Here is a 24865-nt window from a genome sequence, read left to right as displayed (position 1 = left end):
AAGCTAGGTGCGGGAACCGGTGCAGCTGATGATGCTGTATCAGGGTCGGCGTTGTGCGAATGGTGCTGCACTCCCTGTATATGCAGGGGAATGGGCATGAGTTTCCCCTGCAGGAGCGTCCGCAAGCAGTAGGCTAATACCAGCAGCAATAGGGCCTCGCCCTCGAATGGGTCCTCATCTAGTAGATCGTTATCGTCGTCAGAGGCCGCGTCGGGGGCATATCAACAATGGGATAAGCGGCAAGGGGGCACAGGAGCAGGGATCACCGCGAGTGGCAAATTCCCAACAAGATGGCCATCAGTAGGCTCTGCTACGACTTTAGGCAGCGCAAAGGGCTGAATGTCGTCATTGTCTGTGCCGGTAGTATCGGAAATGTGCACCTCGTGCTTCGATGCACTATGTCGTCTGATGCTATGGCCATGGGATTCGTAGTGTCCATCTTTCTTGTACATGATGAAAGCATGACATTTGTAACATAAACACGTATAACAATCAATCACATCCACATATAAACATGTTAGTCAGCAATAAGCAAGCAAATAATTCTCCTAGTCCCACTAGCCTCCCAGCCTCCCAGACTGATATTCCTAGTCCCACTAGCCAAATTCCTCCCAGCCTCCAAGGCTGACATTCCTAGTCCCACTAGCCAAATTCCTCCCAATCTCTAAGACTGCTCTATCATCCACCTCGACCTCCTAGATCGAGCCTCGGCCTCCATGACCGAGCCTCAGCCTTCATGACTGAGCCTACTCTTCCTAGTCTCACTAGCCATCTACCTCGATCTCTAAGATCGAGCCTCAGCCTCCAAGACCGAGCCTCAGCCTCCAAGACTGAGCCTAAAATAATAAAATATGCTCAACATGTGTTTGTAAAAACGTTTTGGATCTGAACTTAAGTGGAATGCAGTAAAAATGTTTTCGTGAGAGCCCTAGTGATCATAGTCTAGACTCGAGAAAGAATCCTAGTTCGCTATGATCAGAGCTCTGATACCAAGCTGTCACACCCTGGCTTTGCGGAAGCGTGGTTAATTTGGTGTGACTTCTTAATACCTTAGCTTAATCATAACAAAGCTATATGAATGAAAAACATGCAAGATCATCCATTAAGTTTTGAAAACCAAATACAATACCATTGTTTTTACGGGAATACACCCTAACAACCATAATCTTGTTCAACAACCAAACAAAACATAAACACAGTTTAAGGACTGTGACTTGTCCAGGAAAGAGTCACATTCCCTAAACCCCGGATGATCTCGGAAACTAGTGCAGCGGGAAAACGTGCCATACCGTGCCAGATCCTTTAATTCCCTGAAATACATGTAAGTTGAAAAATCAACAATAATGTTGAGTGAGTTCATGTGTTTAGTATGTGCGCGCGGATAAACCTTTATAATCATTGTAAGTGTGAATATTTTGTAAACTCTGGTATGAAAGCAAATAAGGAAACATATCAGTTAATGTGTAACCACATGGTCCAACCTGCGGGCGCATGGGAGGGGATAGGACAAGGTCACCACATGGTCCAACCTGCGGGCGCATGGGTGGTGTTAAAACAAGGTCACCACATGGTCCAACCTGCGGGCGCATGGGTGGTGTTAAGACAAGGTCACCACATGGTCCAACCTTAGGGCGCATGGGTGGGGTTTGTTATGCTCAAATAGGCCTATCACTTGTATCCCTCGATCGTACTACGAGGACTAATGTTCTTAAGGTTTCACCTACCCAAATCACATAACCTAACAGTTCCTTCCTTAGCTGACCATACCATGTAAGGAAATATTCATAATCATAGTAACATGTATTTCACCCCCGCAGTTTAGAAAACTGAAAACAGTTAAGAGAAAAGGGGGACATGAACTCACAGTCGGTGCGTCTCTACCAAGTACTCCAAATCGGGCAGCTGTGCAACGACCTACATGTGCTAATTCTATTAGACGGACGGCCGTGCCTTAGCTTTATAGTTTAAGTTTTTGGGAAATAGTTAGACAACTATTTCGGGTTTACTTTTCGTGTGTACTTGGTAGTTAATCTCCTTCCCAAGGATGGGGGATTTAATACAGGTGCGTTTGAATTATATCATTAAGTCTCACTTAATATATTTTTACTTCTAATTCCAAAATATAAATATTTTTCTCAAAAATATTATATTTCCATTTCACATAATACTTCCAAAAATAATACGTTGACAAAATACGCGTTCATGAATATTTCCGTATAATACGCAAGTTACGTTTTAACGATTAAGTGGTAATAATAATTACCGGTGTAACTTACATGTTTGTCGTGTAAGCGTTTGTATTATTTTGGATATGTTATCGTTCGAAAATATTATTTTTACTCTAAAAATAGTATTTGTGTATTTTTCACAAAATAATCATAAACAATGTTGTGAAAATATATACTTACAAAATATATATTTATCGCGTTTAATTTTGTGAAAATCCCACCTCCGAATATTTGTAAATAAAGTCGTGGCGAAATATATTTTGAAAACATGTCGAAAAGATATTTCTAACACTTATAGTGAAAATGACTCTAAGTGTTAGGTTTTTAGAAAAATTTCGCCAGAGTTTCCTCTATAACTGGAGGTGGCCACGCTTTCAAGCGTATCATTTTCTTTTACTAAATCAATTTCAACAACTTCTTTAGTCAATCAAACAATTTCTGACACAACAAGCTAGTCGACAAGTATGTAAATCGCATAAATCACATGAACTTGTAGTTTTTCCGAAACTATAGTGTAAATCCCATTATATTTTGTGGATTTTTATATAAAGTAGCTTAATCTCGTAAAAACCTCGTTTTTAGAGTAAACCCATCTTTACAACTTCCCGTCATCTTTCACAAAGATTGTTATTTTGTCGAAACTTTTCATTTCACAAGTGTTTTATACACTTGTGGTTTATAAAAATCATACTTGTTAGTGTGATATCCGTCTTTTAGAAAACATGATTTTCTTGACGCTTGGTTCTATGAAAATACCATTTGTACATACGTAGATCCGCCCGTTTTAAACACTATTTTACAAGTAAAAATACTTTTACACAAGTTCATGTTTCTCGTGTGGTAGAGTTTCACCTTTTAACCCTTGTACCATTCAAAACAAGCTTATGTCAAGATCCATGATCTTAACTAAACCGGGTTAAATGGTGATCCGAGCTACCACAACATAGATCGGGCCTAGATAACCACAAATTTCAATTACTACATCATTTACACAACTTATGATCTTTTAACCAACAATATTTGCATTTTTAGTAGACTTTTGTGCTTCAAATTGTAAGTTTCCGACTTTTAACCGTTACAACACATTTTAACCACCTTAGAATAGTTTGAGAGAGTGTTTTAAGCATTATACCTCTAGCTCGAGGCTAGGGAAGAGAGAGTGGTCCTTCGAACTCCGAGTGCACCAAGACTCCTTATATGCGACCCTTAACACTTGTAGATGATTGAAGCTTGCAAGATCTAACTCGAAAATGGTTGTGGTGACCCAAGGGGGTTCGGCCGAAGCCTTTGAGAGAGAGAGAGAGAGAGGAGTGTTTGAAGTTGAAAAATGGAATGTGATGAACTCTTGTGCCAAGTCTACTACTTATAGATAATTAGGAAGTTTTAATCTAATGGTTAATGTGTTGTCTAGATATTAGACAACTAGGATTTTAATATTCAAAAGAAATCAAGTCTTGTCCTCTTGGTTTGGGCCGATTTCCAATGGGGGGGGGGTACTAGTTCGATTTCAACTAGTTAGTTAAGTATTAGTTAGGTTAAACCAAGTTAGATTTAGGGACTAACTCAGTTAGCGGTGTGTTGTGCTATAATGCGGGTGTTAGGGTATTCAGGGACCCTAACTGGCTCAGAAAAAGACCAATATTGTTAATGTCAATATTCTTATGTCCCGGGTAAAGTCCGGTTGTTCGGTTGGATAGTAATCCGTTAAAGTGCTTAGCAAAGCTTTTAAGTGTCGTAAATAACATTTTTAGTGACACAACTTATTCCCCGAAGTGTCAGGAATATTTTCCTCATGTTTGGCACTTTACTAGTTAGCCAGAAGCTGATATGTTAATTAAAGTGCTGTGTTTTGTGCTTAGAGTACGTTTTAGGCACATCCAGTCATTATATCTTATTCCTAGAGACGCAGTTCTACAACCCTTGTATCCCTACACTCACTATGGGTGTAGTAAAATATTTCTGGCTCATACAGGCCTTAGAGGCAGTGTCTGCCTGATGCTGGCTTTATCAGCATGTTCAATAGGTTATCCGTTCAAATGCTACTGTGCTTTTGTGCATCATGTTTGTCACTAGAGTTCAGTATGTAAATAATGTAGTGACGGAAATCAAAGTATGATGCAGGAATATACAAGTATTAGAAATCAAGTAGCAGTTCATCAACAATTTCAGTTAAGCACAGTAATTAAGCAGTAACTAAATATTAATTAAATAGTATGGATACCTGGTTTAGTGAGGGTTGTCACAGTCATCAGTCTCTTTCTTCTTTGAATCATGTTCGATAGTGGTTTGGCTTAGCCATGCTTGTGTTTTTGTGGCCGTTTGGAAAGGCAAAATGACATGAGTCTTTTTTTTGAATATGTATCTTCAAACAACTCAGTAGTATCATTCATCTTTTTCATGCCATTAAAATATTCATCAAGAACAAAACACAGAAAATGACATAAGTCTGACCCCAACATCTTTTTGTTTATGATTTGTCCATCTCATGCAGCAAAATGTTATTTTAGTCACCGCACCTCATGGAAGAATGCATTATCCGACACTTTGGCGTAGAACAATATTTTGAATATACAAAAAACGATATTTGGCATTTTTGGCGTTTTACGGAGGAAATAGTGTATCTGAAAGAACCGTCGATCTTTTGGAATCTTTTGATGTTTGAGTGTTTTGGCGTTTTCTAAGATGAATGGTATATATTAGAAAATATGGCGTTTTTGAGTAGTTGTGTTTGATGTTTTGGGGATTTTGGCGTTTGTAAGTTGAATGGTATATAGTGGAAAATATGGCGTTTCAGGTTCTGGGGGATGTGTTTTTTATGTCTTGGATGTTTTTTGTTTATATAGCGATGTGATTTGGTCCGTATTGGCGTTTTATTCGTCATAATGGCGTTTTGGTATGAGGTGTAAAGACGCTTTTACCATTAATGAGGCGCGTCCATGTAATAAAATTGGTGTTATTTACGAAGACGCCACCGCGCCAATCTAGTCCATAGATTGTTTTAATCTGACGATCCATAAGCGTTCTCACCGTTCTCACACTTTCTACCGTTTTCTCCAAATCCCGACCCTATATATATATATATATATATATATGGCTCGGTTCAAATGAGAACCATCACGAGTTGTGAGAACCGTGAGAACTTTTTATTCCCGCACGAGTTGGGCCAAATTTTTTTTGCATAAACGTAGATGAAAATATTATAAACACATCTCAAAAAAAGTAAAAAAAAAAAATAGTCGAGTCGGTAGTTTTGACAGATGCAAGTTTTTTTTACGCGCTGGTGTAAATTTTGTACGAAGATAAATATTTTTTTTAAGCCTCATGTAGATGTGGATATGCGGTATTTTTTTTAATTATTTTTTTTTTTTTGCTGAAACAAGTGATTTTTTATGACTTTTGAGAAAAAAAAATTCAAAAAAAACTTTTGGATGGCCTAGTTCTCACGGTTCTTACAACTCAAGGTGGTTCTCATTTTAACCCATCATATATATATATATATGTGTATATATATATATATATGTATCAATGAATGTAATTTTTAAGCACGTAATAATTACAGAAAACCGGTGTTATTTTCCAGGGGAGGCTTAGATAGTGTGCGGGGAGGACTTCCGCACAGGGCCCGTGATTTCGAGGGGCATCTGTTTTCAAAAAAATCCGATATATACATGTTATTTTTTTAAAATAGTAAACCTATACCAATTTCAAGTAAAGCTCGTTTACAAATCATTTTTTTTATGGTTTAGACTTTAGAATTTAGCCCACTAGGTTAATTGAGCCCATTACTAATCGAAAACGAAGTCTTAGATAATATAAATTGTGAAGAGTTGATCCACCAATTTGCTATGAAGAATGCAAGGAGAGCTACACGAATCATTGGTTAGCTATTAGCTTATTAGTTATTACGGTATGTAACGCATTCGAATATTATAATTCTCTTTTTTTCATAATTGCATTGTTTATCGAATACTACGATTTTATCAATTTTTTAATTGCATTGTTTATCGTTGAGGTATCATGGCTCATTTTTCGAGCTCGAACAGGGTACATGAGTTCTCAGATACGGCACTGTTATTTTCAGAAGAGTTTACCATATCTTCATACAAAAACTTAATGTATACATATATTATTCGATGATTCTGTCTATAATATTCATTCTTCATGAAGCCTGTCTATGCTTTAAAGTTATGAAGCATATATTCTTTGGTTGAGAACTATACAAACATTCCATTATTACGTTTATTCGCAATTCAACTTTGGGCCCATTTTTGTCCTTTTTATGTGTTTTATTCGAATATAAAAGCTAGACTTATCCTTAAAGAAAGGACAAAAAAGAAGAAGAATAACATTTACGAGCGATCATTTTCAAAGTAAATTTTGGGGGGTTTAGATCAAAATCGTAAACTTTTGAAGGGGGTGGGGGTGCATTTGAATTTGAACCTTAATAAAGCATGAGGAAACAAGCTTGTTGATCAAGATTCTTATAACCTATATTAGGGTGTCTTTCTTTTGCAGGATACGTACTGATACACTTGGTACTCTAGCAGGCTAGCGTGATATTCGGTCAAAGTAACATACTTAAAAAGACTTGCGACTGCATATATGTATAACAGTTGGTTTTTAAAATGCAGTCATTTTAACTTTTAGTACAACTAGATTTTTACCCGTGCCGTGCGGCAGCAACGTCACGTTTGTGACTTCTTTACACGTTTTACGATGATGATGATATTAACGTGTGGTGCACACGTGTAGCGTGCCGTGTTTTTTACTTTATTACACACGTTACGTTAGTGACATTAATGTGGATATGCATAGATAAAAAGAGTATAATGTCTCGCACGTTGCGGTGTAAAGTCGTAAAAGTAATTTAAACAAAAGAACTGAAGTGTTGGAGAAGATGAGATGTGAAGTTATTAAGTAGAAATAATGGGTGGTCAAAGTTGTTAAATACCAAAACTTAGGGGGTCAGTGTATCACTTACCAAAAGATTAGGGATGAGAGTGTAAAGTCTATAAACTTGAGTGTTAAAAAAGAAAACTAAAGACCATGGTTTAAAGACCTTGTTTTTTAAGTTTTTAAGTCACAAAAATAGTTTTGAGTTGTAAAAGGATCATTACGAAACAAGAATTCGATTTTTGTTATTCACAGATTGCAACCTAATAATTTAAATAGAGAAATCTAAACTAAAACATATTAGAAAAGTGAGGGAAAAAAAGAAAAACAAAAAATAACTTGCAAGCCCAGGGATCGAGCTCTTGTCAATACCAAACTCAACTAACAGAAATAAGCAATTGCTCTAGAAACTATTTTCATAATAACCCAACATGTAAATCCAACAAATCTACTGGTGGTCGGTGGCTTTAGCCACCGACATTTGTTTTTAAGGTATTATAAAATTACCTTACTTACAAATGAGCAACTCGAGTTTAGTTCGAAATAAAACTCAAAATGGTCGGGTGTAACACCCCAAAAACGTTAACTAGGTATAAGTTGTAACATCCCAAAAATGATAAATAATAAGTAACGATAAATAATAAACTTAACATAGTTAAGGATTTATGGCAAGATGGTAGCTAAATGGGGTTAAAGATTAGAGTTGTAATTAGCAACTAAGTGTAGGGGGTAAAATGCAACATGATTAAACTTAAATTACTAAGAAACAAATTAAACCCCAAAAACACAGTGAATGTGTCTGGGAACGATCGACCAAGAACAAGCAAGAAGGGGAAAACCCTAAAACTCAAGAAATCAAGCAATTGAAGCCTAAATCACAAGCTAATTCAGTGCATGAGCCCTCTTTTTCGAAAATCTAACCCTAGTTAATGAAGAGGTGAGTTTAATTTCTGAGATTATGATTTGTAGAAAGAGGGGTTCAACCCAATCTTGATTTCTTGTATCAAGTATGGGAAATCTGAGTTAGAATTGCTTTCTAGAACAAGAATCATGTTGATTTTAGGTTGTATGAAAGGTTGTAGTAAAAACCCACTTGGTGAAATTGTGTTATGATTAGGAAGATTATAGTGTTTATGATTTGCATGTTATCTTGATATATGATCTTGTTTGTAGTACTTGAATGCTAGCTAAATTGATGTAGAATAAAGATTGTGCAAGAACTAGGTTGATTGTTAATGACATACAAGATGAACTAGTAAAGTATGCCTTGAATGTTTGTACATTATACTTTATTAATGTAACGCACACTAAGTGTTTGACGAAATGCTTGAAAGAACAATTATGTGTAATTTGGAAAATAATGGAATGAAGTTGGGATACTAAACGAATGAATGGATGTGTTGGTATAGGCGTGAAGGAAAAAGGTTCGGGTACTAAGAAACTGGAAGGCTCACAAGATCGAGGTATGTTCCTTGGCATACAAATTTTACTTGTATTTTATTAATAATCACGAAACATAACCCTTGAATTTAAAGATTACGTTGGATGATAAGTAGATAGTAAATCCCTTGCGGATTAATTAAGATAACAAAGATTATGGCAAGCTATGCAAATCGACCGGTTCGAGTTGAATAAGTCGAGTAAGAATGAGGGGCCATCCATTTAAAATGGGTGGTCGTGAATGCGATTTATGAATGTATGAAATTCAACCCGTTGTACGGGTAGAACGAAAGGTTTATGTGGAAAGCAATTAACCCTATGTTACCGGGTCGAAAGTAGTATGCTTAACTTTCATTATGAGAGCGTATGCCATACCCATTTAATTGGGTAAACGAATGCGTATGAAAACGGAAATGTGTAATGAATGGAATTAGAATGTTTGATATTATATGCGGGATAAGTATCATGACTAACCTTTTTAGTTTTGTTGATTAATGTAGGTAAATCCTCATCTTAGGCTATTTGGTGAAATGGAGCGAGCACATGAACACCACTTAACATACCAAGCGCTTCCGCTAGTTTGCTTTAATGTTTTGGGGTCAAATATTTGTAAAATTTTTGTCTAAACTTGTTAGTAGACATACTTGTCAAACTTGATGTTTTTTTTTGTTTTATTTTGCGTCTAGTCGTAAGGGTCATGAAATATTCATGTATGGAAGTCGTAATACTTTTTATTATCCATTGTCCATCATAGAGTGTGTGAGTCATCTCGGGATCCAAGATTGATCGTAAGAGTTCTTGACAATCAAGGCCATGTTTGCCTAAGTCTCTTACATGACTTGGTGAAGACAAGTGTTTAGTATAATACTTTTTATTTTTAATCTTTTGCACTTTTTATTTGGTTTTGTATTAATGACTTTAATAACTAGTTGCTTATGTTGAAGGTGATCTTTCCTTATCGTTTGTCTGTGGTGTCTTGGCATTATTTTACTGTCTATATAAAATAAAAGATTTTCACCATTCATATCTCCACGGTCTATATGGAGGTATGTTGGCTACCTGGTCGGGGGTTAAGGGAACGGTTTGGTAAGGGTCTTGCCCTTGTTCAGCGTTTAGAGGTCCTGCAAGGGACCTGGGTCAAATTTAGTAGGATCTCCTTCAATGCCCATAGGTATTGGATGGCGGGGATCCAAACTCTATGGCCCCCTCATAAGTTAACTACTATTAATACTATAACTCGGCTATTTAGGACTGTATCCCTGCTGACTCAGACTACTTAGTCGAGGATAACGACACCGCCAAAAGCGGGGCCTACCATAATTTGCATTAATAACTTAATTCATTATCTTCCAATAATCAAACCCTTTAGGATTGTATCCTTGCTGACTCAAACTACTGGGTTGAGGGTAACGTCGCCTTCAAAAGAGGGGCCTACTACAATAACTAAGATAATCTCTTAAACAAGTGCAAAAGTGCGAAAATAATCAAAGGTTATGCTAATACACGAGTCGGATCCAAGTGATTCATCTTGTCTATCTGTTTTTATTTTATTTTTATTTTTCAGCATTTAGTTAGTTTTTATTTTCTTAGTTAAAAAAAAAACTTTTCTAACATTTTTGATTTGATTAGACGTTGAGGATAAACCGGTACTAAAAGCTCTTGTGTCCTTGGACGACCTCGGTATCTAACCAACACTATACTACGTCCACGATGGGTGCACTTGCCCATATGTGTGTTTAGTGTTAGTAAATATCGTGTTTTATAAATTTAAAACTTGGCTAAAAGCGTAAAAAGGGCTTAAAATATACATCTAAATTATATACACGCTAACACGCATCAAGTTTTTGGCGCCGCTGCCGGGGACACAAGGATTTTAAGAAAGTTAGGAATCAACGGCCTAATCATATTTTTATTTTTCTTTTTTATTTTTTAGGATTTTCTTAGTTTTTCAGCTTCTGCAGAGCTCAGCACGGGCCGTGCCCGCTGAACACGCCCCCGTGTTCAATCATTGAAACTGGCAATCCTGTTTTAAGTCAGACAGTAAGCTGAACACGGGGCCGTGCTCACTCAACACGCCCTCGTGCCCAAGATTCACTTACTGAAAACAGAACCGTTAGATCCTGGCGGTTGGTAATTTCTGACATAAACATGAGTGATAGTAATTGTTTTTACTTTCGGCACTCTTATGGTACGTGGTGTCAATTATGTGGAGGCGAACATAAAGAGTTAGAATGTTACTTTCTAAATTATAGGCCCCACTACATAGACCCACCGATTCCTTATAACCTTAAGAGGGGCGAAAGTAAAAATAAGCACTATCTCTCCCTCGAATGCGCCCAACCAGATATTCTAGGGGAAATGCTCCTTGACGAGTTATTTCAACTAGAAGAGCTAATTCTAAATTGGTCAAAAGAGCTTAGGAAGGATTTTATTGATCCGCCCCAAGACGATGACCATGAAGAAATGTTGGGATCGCATTCTGACAACCTCGTTGCTCCCAAAAATACCTTCATACCTAGTAAAGACTTGGACGATAGTCGTCCCTGTGCCGATTGTGCCGTGAAGGACTCTCCATCGACTTCGTTCGGTGCATACATAGACCTGAGCGATTCGGCATACACCTTCTTTAACGAGAGCCCGGGAAAGGGTTGGACTTGTCCACCTAGAATGAAAATAGGAATTACCCTCACCGACAACCTCTTGCGTTCTCGCCTTAGTCTAGGACAATTAAGGTATCTTAGGCACTTTGGGGTTGTTCCAACCAATCAGGAGCCACCCGATACTAGTGAGTTCCTTAAAAAATTTAGACAACTTCATAAAACAGTCCCTCGACACGGGGCCGTGTCCAGCCAACACGCCCCGTGTTCACCAAAAGATTCCCGTCTGATCAGTACGTCAGAATACGGACAAAACTGTGTCAGAACTCCACCTGCACACGGGGCCGTGTCCAGGATGCTGTCGTTTTCTATAAATGCAGCCAAGAATTATGCACATTTGGACCAACTTGGGACAGAGATTTGAAGGAATCTTCTCTCAACTATCCTAGGTAAGTCTGAAATAAGGTTCCAACAACCCATCTTGTCCTTTCCTCTTTTAGCCATTTCCTTCTTCTCCATCTTTCTCCAAGAACCACCATTAAAAGTTTTAATTCTTCAAACTTTGTGGTAGGGATTAATGAGTTTTGTTCAAGGAATCTTGGTAAAAATATGTTGTGTAACATTGTTTTAAGTTATTAATGTTTGAAAAGACCCCACAAGTTCAGAAAATAACTTAAAATTTCAAGTTTCCTTGCTCCAAAATTCTGCAGAAAGATGAACACGGGGCCGTGTCCGGTCACTGTTTCATCAAATAAACTATTTTTCAGTTTATTTTTCGTAGAATGTCGAGTGAAAACAGCAAAACATCTTCCGTGCATTCATCAAACAGCTGAAGAGGAAGGAGGCCCTCCGTTGAAGCTACGCTTGTGCACTATGTGATAGCATTAAGGGAGGCTCTCGACGAAATGACGTCGGTAGAGGAGGTCCTAATCAACCGTATTAACGATCTTACGGTGGGACTCGAAAGCAGCTTCCAAGAAATTAACCTCTTGCACCAGAGGTTAAATATTCTTGTAGCACCCCCGATGGAACCAGTCCTCCCTCAACAGGATTGGAACCTGGCACTCGGGATTAACAACCCTACCGGGTGGGAAGACTTTCCGGCGGAACCTCCCGTGGAGCACCAACAAGAGATCCCGGTGGAAATCGAAACTCCTCAAACTAATGCCAATGAGCCTTCTTTTCTCCTTCCAAGGGAGGTGGAGGAGTGGCTCGCCGACATGTGAGGAAAGCCGCACCCGGAAGAAGGAGTTCTAAAAGGCCTTGTCTAACCAAGATTATTAGCTTCTTGGAAATTTTACTAATTAAAATAAAGTATAAGCTAGAACTCCATGGTTTAAAGCTTCTTTGTTTTCGTATCTAGTTTAATATAAATTTAGGACTATGTAAGATCTCTCTATGATTTGAATGGAACGATGGTTTTAAGGATTGGATGGTTCATAATAAATAAAACACACTCATGGTGGTAAAGGATGAAAAGGGAAACGAGAAACATGAACCCATGCACAAGAACAAGGCAACCCGACATCAATTTCTCCATTACAGTAGGTTCAACACGGGCCGTGTCCAACCAACACGGCCCCGTGCTGAACCCCCTGCAGAAAAATGCCCAGTTCAGGTAACTGGACACGGGCCGTGCTCACTAGACACGCCCCCGTGTCCAGGCTTCTGTTTCTTTTCTTTAATTTTTGTTACTGGCACCTGAACACGGGGCCGTGTCCGGTCCCCACGGGGCCGTGTCCAGACTGCCAGTAACATAAATCTTTGCTTTTAACACCATATTACATATCTAATCAACCTAAAAATTTATTTTTGGGACACATTGAGGACAATGTGTAATTTAAGTGTGGGGGGGATGCTAAAACCTTGAAATTTTGCAAGTCCTAATAACAAGCCTTACACAAAACTCTATTGGAACCGCTAATCACCCCAAATTTTTTCAAAATTTTTTTTTTCATTTTTTTTTACTTGTCTAAAGTTTAAGTTAGGAATCCTTAGATTAATAAGGTTATATTTTTACAAATTTACAACCAAGAGCGTCGTGATAGAAAGAACCAACATAAGAAAATTATGAAACGGCATGTCAAGCTTAGTTAAAATTTGGTTATATATACTTGATCACATTATAAACCCATTCCCACAAAAAGTGAGTTTTTGAGCCTTTATTGAGCATACAAATTTACATCTTTAGACTAAATGCTCATTTTTCGTTTCTTGTGTGAATAGCCGCTTGGTTCTTACGACTCTAGAACTTGCCACGACAATTCATTCCCGGTCCTTACCAACTTAAACCCAAGTAAGTAAATGATGGAGGCATTAGGACTAACCATTTTTCTTTCTACACCATTATTTTTCATTTTTTTTACCACCTACCCAAAATCCCCCTAGTTAACCCCTTTGAGCCTAAACCTTTCATTTCTTTACCCTAAACCCCTTTTACCCACCAAAAACCCTTTTTATTCTTACCCTTTATTTTAGTAACAAGCTCGGTTTTCGTGTGACTGATAAAAAAAATGAATGATGAAGTTAGAAATAAACAAACAAAGCTCTTGAAACAAAAGCTTGTTTGAAGAAATACTTCGAAATAAAAAGTCACTAAAACAAAGTGTTTTACGAAAACCGACGCTTTTTACGCTTTTCGCCCTTTTCTACTAACCCATTCACCCACCTTTAGCCCAAGCCTTTACCCAAAAAAGTCCTCTTGATATTTACAAAGGTAACAAGTTAAAAAGGAGGAGGATTGATTGCTTGACAAGCTTATGGTAGGAATAAGTTCCATGCCGCTCTCGAGTGATTCACTAAAATACACCTTCGGCCGAGTGTGAGTGATTTCTCCCGTGAGGTATGTGAACTTGTATATAAATGGAATTTTAAAAAGGCATGTTATGCCCAAATAAGTAATTTCTCCTATGAAACGTTCTAAACAAATCATAATGAATAGGATTGTAAATAAATAAAAATAAAACCCAAAAGATCTTGGATTCCCGACACTCTATGACAAGCCAAAACCTTCTCTTCTACCCATTCCATTTGGGAGTGTAAGCCACATATTAAAGAGTTTTGCTTGAGGACAAGCAAAAGTTCAAGTGTGGGGGTATTTGATGTGTGTAAAATGCAACATATAAATTACATCAAATAAGGCATAAAACTAACCCTTTTTAAGTACTAATGTTGGAAAAAAAAGTGTTTTTGTCTTCCTTTTGTATTTTCAGGATTAAATGAGCTCAAATTCACAAAAGAAGCAAAAAGACAGCTAAATCTAATATAAATACAAGAAAAGGAACATAAGTGGACTGCCCGACCCCTCGACAGCATCCTCCCAAGCAAAATAGAGAAGGCAGAAGACTGAACACGCCTCGTGCTCAGCCAGCACGGGGTCGTGCCCAAGAAGCAGCAGAAAAGACAAACCTATAGAAGCTTCTATTGCCCACCACGGGGCCGTGTCCAGTGGGCACGGGGGCGTGGCGAATGTACAGCAGGCGCATTAATTGTAATTGCGAATTACAATTAATGAAGAGAGAGAGTGTCAGCCAGGCACGGGGGCGTGTCCAGCGGACACGGGGCCGTGCCCAGCCTTCTGTTCAGCCTATAAATAGGAGTGCTTGGTTTCATTGCAACTCATCCCTTGGCACACTACCTCTCTCACACTTCATCCACCACCCACCACCATCACAACACCATCATCCACCACCATCATCCATTGTCCATCATAGAGTGTGTGAGTCGTCTCGGGATCCAAGATTGATCGTAAGAGTTCTTGACAATCAAGGCCTTGTTTGCCTAAGTCTCTTACATGACTTGGTGAAGACAAGTGTTTAGTATAATCCTTTTTATTTTTAATCTTTTGCACTTTTTATTTGGTTTTGTATTAATGACTTTAATAACTAGTTGCTTATGTTAAAGGTGATCTTTCCTTATCGTTTGTCTGTGGTGTCTTGGCATTATTTTACTGTCTATATAAAATAAAAGATTTTCACCATTCATATCTCCACGGTCTATATGGAGGTATGTTGGCTACCTGGTCGGGGGTTAAGGGAACGGTTTGGTAAGGGTCTTTCCCTTGTTCAGCGTTTAGAGGTCCTGCAAGGGACCTGGGTCAAATTTAGTAGGATCTCCTTCAATGCCCATAGGTATTGGATGGCGGGGATCCAAACTCTTTGACCCCCTCATAAGTTAACTACTATTAATACTATAACCCGGCTATTTAGGACTGTGTCCCTGCTGACTCAGACTACTTAGCCGAGGATAACGACACCGCCAAAAGCGGGGCCTACCACAATTTGCATTAATAACTTAATTCATTATCTTCCAATAATCCAACCCTTTAGGATTGTATCCTTGCTGACTCAAACTACTGGGTTGAGGGTAACGTCGCCTTCAAAAGAGGGGCCTACTATCTCTTAAACAAGTGCAAAAGTGCGAAAATAATCAAAGGTTATGCTAATGCACGAGTCGGATCCAAGTGATTCATCTTGTCTATCTGTTTTTATTTTATTTTTATTTTTCAGCATTTAGTTAGTTTTTATTTTCTTAGTTTAAAAAAAACGTTTTCTAACATTTTTGATTTGATTAGACGTTGAGGATAAACCGGTACTAAAAGCTCTTGTGTCCTTGGACGACCTCGGTATCTAACCAACACTATACTACGTCCACGATGGGTGCACTTGCCCATATGTGTGTTTAGTGTTAGTAAATATCGTGTTTTATAAATTTAAAACTTGGCTAAAAGCGTAAAAAGGGCTTAAAATATACATCTAAATTATATACACGCTAACACGCATCAATTGCCATTGAGGTAAAAATTTAAGTCTTGGTTATGTAAGTCCGTATATTGTGCTTACGATATAAACGTTTAAGTTAAGTGTGTTAGGGAGTAATAATGGGAGGTGAAACGGGAGGTTATAGGAAACATATGGCTGGAAACGGACTTGAAAAACGATTAAAATACAAAAAATGAAATCTGCAGCGAAGTGATAAAGGGGAGGCCGTCGCCGACGCCTCACCTGCCCGTCCCCGACGCCCTCATTTGGGCCGACGCCTTAACTCACTGTCTACGGGGTTTTTCACCCGACGCACATATTTAGAAGCCGTCGCCGACGGGCTTCTTTGCCGTCGCCGACGGCTAGCGAAAATTTGGCCCGCTGATTTGCGTAGTTGTAGGTTCGTTTGCTGACCCGATGAGTCGTTCAGAAGAGAACTTAGACTAATCCAGAGGCGGAATTCATTGAATTAGTCTTCGTAAAGCTTGATTTCACTATTTAACGTCTCCTTTATTGATCAATTGTCAAATTACACGTTCGTGGAGACAAACGGACAGGGCTTCGCCTTTACACCTTGAAAAACACCTACCTGGATCGCTCATATGGACCCCTATATATAGACATTGGGGATCGCTTATATGACCTGGTCCAATAAGCGATCCACACACTTGCCACATAAGCGGTCCAGCCCATTGACATATTAGCGGTCCAGATCTAATGCCATATGAGCGATCCTGCTATCTAATTGGGCCACAAAAGCTATCTAAAGCCCAATAAGCAACATGATTTCTCGTTTACTGTTCACTATACAATTTGCCCTATCCTAAGACTCGAACTAAGATGTAGTCGACAGACAACTGCACCAACAGACTCCCCCTTGAATGTTGACGGAATCTTCAGTGAGAGTCTTTGATCATTTCCAGCTCTTCACTCTTGTTCGGTCTTCTTCAGGAACTCAGCCTGGAATCAAATCTTCTTCAAGAATTTCTTCTTGGAATCACATGCCTGGATCATTCTCTGGCTCTAACTTTCATCAGACTCCCCCTATCATCATGCTGGGATCTCTGTCTGGAAATCGTTATCACCATTGAAATCAACTCCTGGCTTTCTCTGTTTAAGCTCTTCTCTGGTTCTGATGAGTCTCCTGGCTATTCGTAGCAACAGGATCAGAAACCTGCAAAACTCAACCATACTATTACAAACTAATACAATTTGCAATCCAACTTAATGAATCAGCAAATCATATAAGAAAAATTATGAAGATCAAACTGTAGGTTACCATTCAACTTATTCATCAAGTTAATGAACCAAATTTGCATTTCAAATCTTCACAATTTAACACTCTCTCTCAAACCACAAGTTCAACATGTTTAGCACTTGAAATGTCAAATATCAGTTCTTCACACTCTGTTGTCGAAAATCTTTTTATAGTTTTCAAATATCTAACAAACAGACAATATTTTTGGATTTTTGAATTTATAGGAAAACAGAAATAAACACTATTTTTGAGAGATTGTGCAAGAGGATCATATCGGTTTTTGAGACATATCACCAACACCGTTGATCTTGATTAATCAGCAAATGTTAAAAACAAATTTACTTCTGACTGTCAGTATTGTTGTCCACTTAAACCTCTACACAAATTTTCAATTGATTCAAGATACGTATTTAATGTATTAGCACTTAAACTTATTTGAGTGTCCCACCTCTTGAATATACTCCCGTATCCAGATCCCAATATTCTGATCTACAGGTAAGTATAACTACAAATGATATCTGTATATAAATTAGGGGAAAAATGCGAGAACTGAGGGATCTCAGGTCAGAACTTCCATTCAGCAGAGAGATATCAGCTTCGACTTAGCAGTGGGTCCCCTTTAGAGGATCTTTTCAGCTACAACAACTGATCATCAATTTTATTGTCTAATCAGCTGAGGGCTTTATGCTATGTTTCAAGCATATGAAGAAAGTATTAGCCAGGGACTAGGTCAGAACTACCGTTCAGCAGAAGTCCCGGAATAATACCCCAGACATCAATTGAGTACAAGAACCTAGTATTCCAGAATAAGAAACCTTTCAAACGAGATTTCAGGGGTTACCTATATATCCAAGTAGTGTTCCCCACAAAATAAGTAAGTTTGATTTTATGTTTATATCTCGAATACAATTTACTAACTGTGCGAAGTCTACTGACACATCATTAGTAAGACTTGTTTAAAAACAATTTTGTCTTTACAAATCTCTAGCATGCTGTGATAGTCCACCAATGTACTATCATCTCCTCTTTTTGCAGCAAAACTCATTTTCATTTTTCAATTTTTTTAAATTTTTCAAAATTTTCTTACTCCCCCTAAAATCAAAATATGTTTCAATTTTGATTTTCTGAAGAAAAAAAATAAAAAAAAATTGAAAACAAACTATACAAGAAACTTGACAACACAATGTGAATTACCTCAATTCACCATTCTCGTGCAAAAACAATCAGAACTCCCCCTCACAACAAACTATTTTCCCATAATGATTTCAAAACACTTAAGTTTGTTTCAATCAAAATGGTTTTTCCGGAAAAATTAGTTTGTGTTCCAACCATTTGTAGATTTGGGGTTATCTCATCATCTTGTTTTCTTCAAACCTTTTAAAGATTTATTATTTCCAGTTTGATCATAAACCACCTGTAGAAAATCAAGTACAACTTAATGTCCCTGATTTACCACATTTGAGGCGAAAAATCACCAAAGTGAAATTTCTCAAGAAATGTGCCGATTCATGATCCACAATACCATCTTGGGATCTCCGGCAAGTCAGGTTTTTTCATTTAAACAGATTCACCCAAGCCTGACGGTCCTTGGGTGATTTCGAATTCTTGTTCAACAATGGTGGAAAATTTGCATCATCCATTGCTAAACCTGAATTCTCCTTTTTTACCTCAACCAAAGGCTCCTCTGGCTTTGACGAACCAGAATCATTGCCTGCAGGTGGCTTGTCTGACTTTGACCTGTCAGATTCATCGCCAATCATTTTCTTCTTTTTCTCTCTCTGTTCTGTCCTCAGATTTGTATCTGATGAATTCGTCTTGCTTGACTTTGCGACCGAAGAAGTTGATTCATCAGAGCTCTTATTCTTTCCAACGGATGAACCCGAGGACAAAATCTTCTCAAGATATTCTCTTGCCTTCTTTCTCTTTTTCCTCAGTCTGTCTTTTTGCCCTTGTGAAAGTTTTACTTTCTTTTCTTGAGTTGACTGTACTGGAACTTTAGGTTTCCGAGCCTTCTGTTCCTGGGGCTTGACTTTGACTGGAATCTTTGCCGATTTCTGAGAATTAGCCCTCAATCTTTCATTCAATCTCCTTGGGCATTCTCTGGCAATGTGACCTTTGATATTGCAATTAAAGCACCTCCTGGTCTCAAAACTCCAATACTGGCAGTTAACAGCAATATGCCCCTGATAGCCGCAGCTGTAGCACACCCTGTTATCGTACCAATCACCATTTTTAGTCCAAACGCTCAGATCAAAGCATCGTTTGGCTTGGTGATATTCTTTTCTCAAACTTGCTGGATTTGGCTTTGAAGCACTGTGGTCCAACCTGCACCACTTATTACCAACAATTTTAGAATTTTCATTTTTTATATTTTTTTATTTTTTCTGTTGATTGGATGATTGATCTGATGAACTTTTATTATCTTTTTGTTTCTGTTCCACTTTCTTCTTCAAAGGTTTCTGTTTAGAACATTCACCTTTTTCAGTCGATTGTACAACAGTTTTCTGAAATTTTTCTTTTAAATTTAAAAACAATTTTTGTTTTTCAATTTTAACATGTTCATCATCAGATTTTACATCACAATCTTCAACTTTGACAGAGTCAAAGTTTGTGACATCGTCACTTATTGGAACTGAATTGATCGGTTTTGGACAAGGAATATTCAACTTGTCAGATTTAGTCGCAAAACTGATCAATTTCTTTTCAAGTTCATCAATCTTGATCCTTGAACTCTTAGCTTCGTCTTCAAGCTTAGATATTCTTTCAAGATGAGACTTGATTGAATTTTCATTTTCATTTTTCAAATTTTCAAGAACAGTTTTTTCATTTTCCAAAATTTTTATCTGTTCTTGAAATTTTGATTCACTGGCTTTCAGGTTTTTGTTTTCAAGCTTGATCCAGAAATCCTCATCTTCTGACGATTTCTGTTTGTTTTCAAAACCCTTTATATTTTCTTTCAACTTCCTGTTTTCAAATGTCAAACTGTCCAAACCACCCAACAGTTTGTCATTTTCTGCCTTCAACTTCTCACAACTTTCTTGAATCATAAGAATCTGTTTTTCATCAGCCTGCTTCTCTTCTCTCAACTTCTTGATTTCCAATGCCAAACTTTCCGCATCTTTGACAAGTTTGTCATTATCAGTCTTGAAGTTGTCGCATTCGAAGCATACTGTTTTCACAGATTCTTCAACCTTCGGCACTTGTTCTTTCTCTATCTTGTATGTACCTGCACCAAAGATTGTAACAAAATCAAGAGGATTTCTATTATCATCGATATAACAGCCTCTTTTCATATCATAAACCGACTTTCTTTTTGTTCCCAAACAAAAATTGATTCTTTTGTTTATTTCGTTTATCACTTCTAAATTCAAATCTTCTAAATTCATTTTTATCTTATCCAATAATTCTCTCTTCTTTTGATAATTCTCATAATCGTGTTTTTTAAGTTCGCTGATGAATTTATGTAGAGTTAATTTTGAAAAATTAGAGTTTTCTTTCAAATTTTTCAAAACATCATCCCATTCAACTGATAAACTATTAGCGAACTTTGATACCATCTCAGCTTCTGATATCACTATTTGATTTTCCTTCAAATAGTTTATCAAACGATCAAAACGTTTCTCCAGATCATCCAATTTTTCATCTTTCTTACTCAAAAAGCATTTGAAACGTTCATACCAAATTTCTTTTGATATTTTCTGATAAGAACTACTAAAATATCCTCGATACCAACTATTCATTCTCTCAAGATCATTGTTTTCCTGCACATCAAACCTCATTGTCAATTTTTTCAAAATATCCCAACAAATATTTTGTGAACACAAACGCGAATCAACAATTGGTCAGATAAACGGCCCAGACAAGTTTGTCGAATAAGCGGTCCAAACAAACTGTCCGAATAAGCGATCCAAATGAATGTTGATTCTATATGTTTGCTGTTATTGGTTCTTATAGGCGGTTCACACTGTTCCAATGGGCGGTCCAACTAAAATCAATAACAATTCAAATGAGCGATCCACGTATGTTATAACGATGCCTTATGAGCGAGCCGTCCAAAAAGCGATCCAGAAATTTTGACCAAAAAGCGAACCAGATAATAAATTTGGAGCGGTTCACAACAGATTTATGAGCGGTACACAACAAATTTCGTGCGATCCAGCGAGCTTTCGAGCGATCCAAGACTTTTGAGCAGTCCGATCGAGCGAACCAGCCTAATATGTTCACAAAAGCGGTCCAGAGTGTAATTTTGAGCGATCCAGACCTGTTACCTTCGTGATTTCGAACCAAAAAACCTCGATATTTCCCAAACGGCTTGGAATCTCGAGCTAAAACTTGGTAGGGTTTTTAATCAACACATTTCGCACAACATACTCAAAAATCAACCAAAACGGACCGTGAAATCTTGTCGAACCAGAAAAAGAAGGTGTAGAAGTGAGAATTTCGAGTGAAAATCGAGCTAAACTGCAAGAACTCTTCCTCCTGAGCTCTGATACCACATGTAGGATCGTTTGCTGACCCGATGAGTCGTTCAGAAGAGAACTTAGACTAATCCAGAGGCGGAATTCATTGAATTAGTCTTCGTAAAGCTTGATTTCACTATTTAACGTCTCCTTTATTGATCAATTGTCAAATTACACGTTCGTGGAGACAAACGGACAGGGCTTCGCCTTTACACCTTGAAAAACACCTACCTGGATCGCTCATATGGACCCCTATATATAGACATTGGGGATCACTTATATGACCTGGTCCAATAAGCGATCCACACACTTGCCACATAAGCGGTCCAGCCCATTGACATATTAGCGGTCCAGATCTAATGCCATATGAGCGATCCTGCTATCTAATTGGGCCACAAAAGCTATCTAAAGCCCAATAAGCAACATGATTTCTCGTTTACTGTTCACTATACAATTTGCCCTATCCTAAGACTCGAACTAAGATGTAGTCGACAGACAACTGCACCAACAGTAGTTTTTCGCATTTTAAGTTTCCGCATTATCTGAAAGCCTATTTAATTATTACATAAAGTCCATATAAGGCCTAATAGAGGTATGTAACCACAATTAGTGGTTATGATGGGATGGGCTCGGAAGAGTCGAAGGTAATGTGTCGAATGACACGAACGAATGACGAAAGCTTAAAAAGCGAGTGAAGCCTACAATATAAAAATGTGAATGAAGTAAACACGGACTAATGAACTATGATGTACTAAAAGCTTGTGAATTATGATTTAAGTTCCCATACTTCTCAGAAATGCCCGTTTTATGTTCCTGTCAAGTTATGTAGATCGTCGGCGATAAAGTAAAAAAAAATTATAAAAGTCGAATGTAACGTATGGAATGGCATGAAATGAATGACGAATGTATAAAGTGGAGTTGGAATTCGTATGAAAATTCGAATGAATGTGTGCTTTGATAGAATTATGCATTAGAGGCTTGTACCTTGTACATGAATGGTGTGATGCTTATGTGTATTTAATGATTTGCTTTAGTATGATTAAGAGGCGAATATGTGCTAAATGTGAATCATACGAGCTAATTAGTAAAGGATATGTTGAAATTATGTTATATGGTCGTTTCGAATGAAATTTGCTAATCGTAGAATCATGGAGCATTAGCATGTGAAAATACGTGTATGTGAATGTATATGTGTATTGTTTAGAGGATCACGTAAATTGTATATATCATACAATACGAGTATGAAATGCGTAGGATATTAATATTATGGCCTACCATATTTAGATGAATACATGTTCAAAAGTTTAAAGTGTGTAAGCAAGACAGTTGACTTTCTGAAGGTCAACAGTATAGGGATATCATGAGATGGCCATTAGACACAATTGTTTAAGTAAAGAGTTAATGTGTTACGTACTAGATGAATTACGTGTTATGAGGGATGACAGTTTAAATTGTATGGATATGAAATGAGATAACTATTAATGAACGTCTCACTTATACGAAATTCTACTAACGAAAGCCGATTAACGTATGAATAGAAAGAAAGTGAACAGTCGTATATATGCTCACATAAACTAATGATATTACGAAAGTACTGATATGTAAGGATGGGAATCCTGTCAATTTACTTGAGCATGGATGGCAAAAAGGGTTAAGAGGAAGTAATAAAGTAAGCATGAACATGGACGCTAAAGGGAGGTAAATTTGCAATCACTTCGAATGTATTTACATAAAGATGTATGCGTGTTAGAATAATTGAAATTAAGTGGAACGTATAAATAAATGAGAACTTGGTAATGTTAATGAAAGGTATGGAAAGGATAATAGTTCAGATGTTAGCTAAAGGCGTTTTGTAAGTGTGTTCGAATTGAAAGTAAGAACAACCCGTACTACAATACTTATATACAAAAGTACTGGGTGGTGGTTGACCTTAAAGGGTTATATTGTAGAAGTCAGTGAATAATAATTACTTACAAATACTAGAAGTATTACTTAAGAAATACAATGTGTAATGTAGGATGCTCATTAGTAGAGACACGTTAGAGAAAGTAGGTGAATTAACACCAAATACGGTGAACGAACAAATAGAAATGGTATAATTAAGGGGTGGTCATGTATAGACCGAAGCTCAAGAAAAACACGAGAATCATCTCACTTATATCCAGACAAGCAAGTAAAAAGGGGTCTAACGATTCTTAAGGGATCGGGTCAATATAAGAGAGAAAGATAAGAATGAAAAGTTTAAGCTTTCGATTGGATGTAAAACAAACTCAAGAAAGAAGGGTGGGAACACCACTAGAAATAGGATGTGGAGTGTTGCGTGGAGACGCGCTACATGAATTAGGACATGGAATTAGTGCTAGGACCCAACACTTGAAGTTGAATGTAGAAGATTAATACGAAAATATATCATAAGAAATGACATGGTAAATGATACGACAGAAGAACAAAAGGTACGGATGAAAATGTTAGAATCTGAGAAATGGATTCAAACCAGTAAAAATGAAGAGTAATAAATTAAAAGTTCGAATCCGTAAGTGAAGACGGATTAAACAAGTGAGAATAAAAAACTAAGTACCAAACTCAAATAAGTTATACGGGTCAAATGGCGATCGCCATTTGAACCCGGTATTTAATGTTCGGTTTGTCAAGTTTATTACTTATAGGTGAGCATAATGTATGGGCATGCTTTGTCACAGTTTGGAAAGCATTAACCGTCGCAAAGTATAAATAACGAGTCAAGGGTTTTGACCCGCGCCAGGTACGTATAAAAAGATTATATTTTTAATAAGAGCTTAGGGCTCGACTAGAAAATGATGTGTCAGAATAGGATAACTGATAACCATATGTAAGAATGCATTTACAATTAGACTTCCGAAAAGTCAAACGAAATAAATGAAGTCCTTGCAATTATGCAAGTATAAGGTACGAACGTGTACCTCGATGCAACCACAATAGGTGAGGGGGTGTTAGTCTGACCTTGAAAGGTCAAACTGCGAAAGTTGGAGAAATAATCAATAAAAAGAAAGGATTGTATGTAAGAAATGGAATGTATGATATGTTTAGCATGTACGTAAGAAAATTTTGAAAGATACAATAGGCGAACAAACACCCTGTAGGACACAATTATGAAAGGTTATGTGCTAACTATTTATTTATAGATAAATATGATGGAATTCTTAGTGAAATGATAGTATTGAAGCTGGTGGAAGGATGCCCACGAGTGAGA

This window comes from Helianthus annuus, chromosome 8, assembly GCF_002127325.2.
Source record: "Helianthus annuus cultivar XRQ/B chromosome 8, HanXRQr2.0-SUNRISE, whole genome shotgun sequence".
NCBI lineage: Eukaryota > Viridiplantae > Streptophyta > Magnoliopsida > Asterales > Asteraceae > Helianthus > Helianthus annuus.
This window is presented reverse-complemented; position numbering follows the sequence as displayed.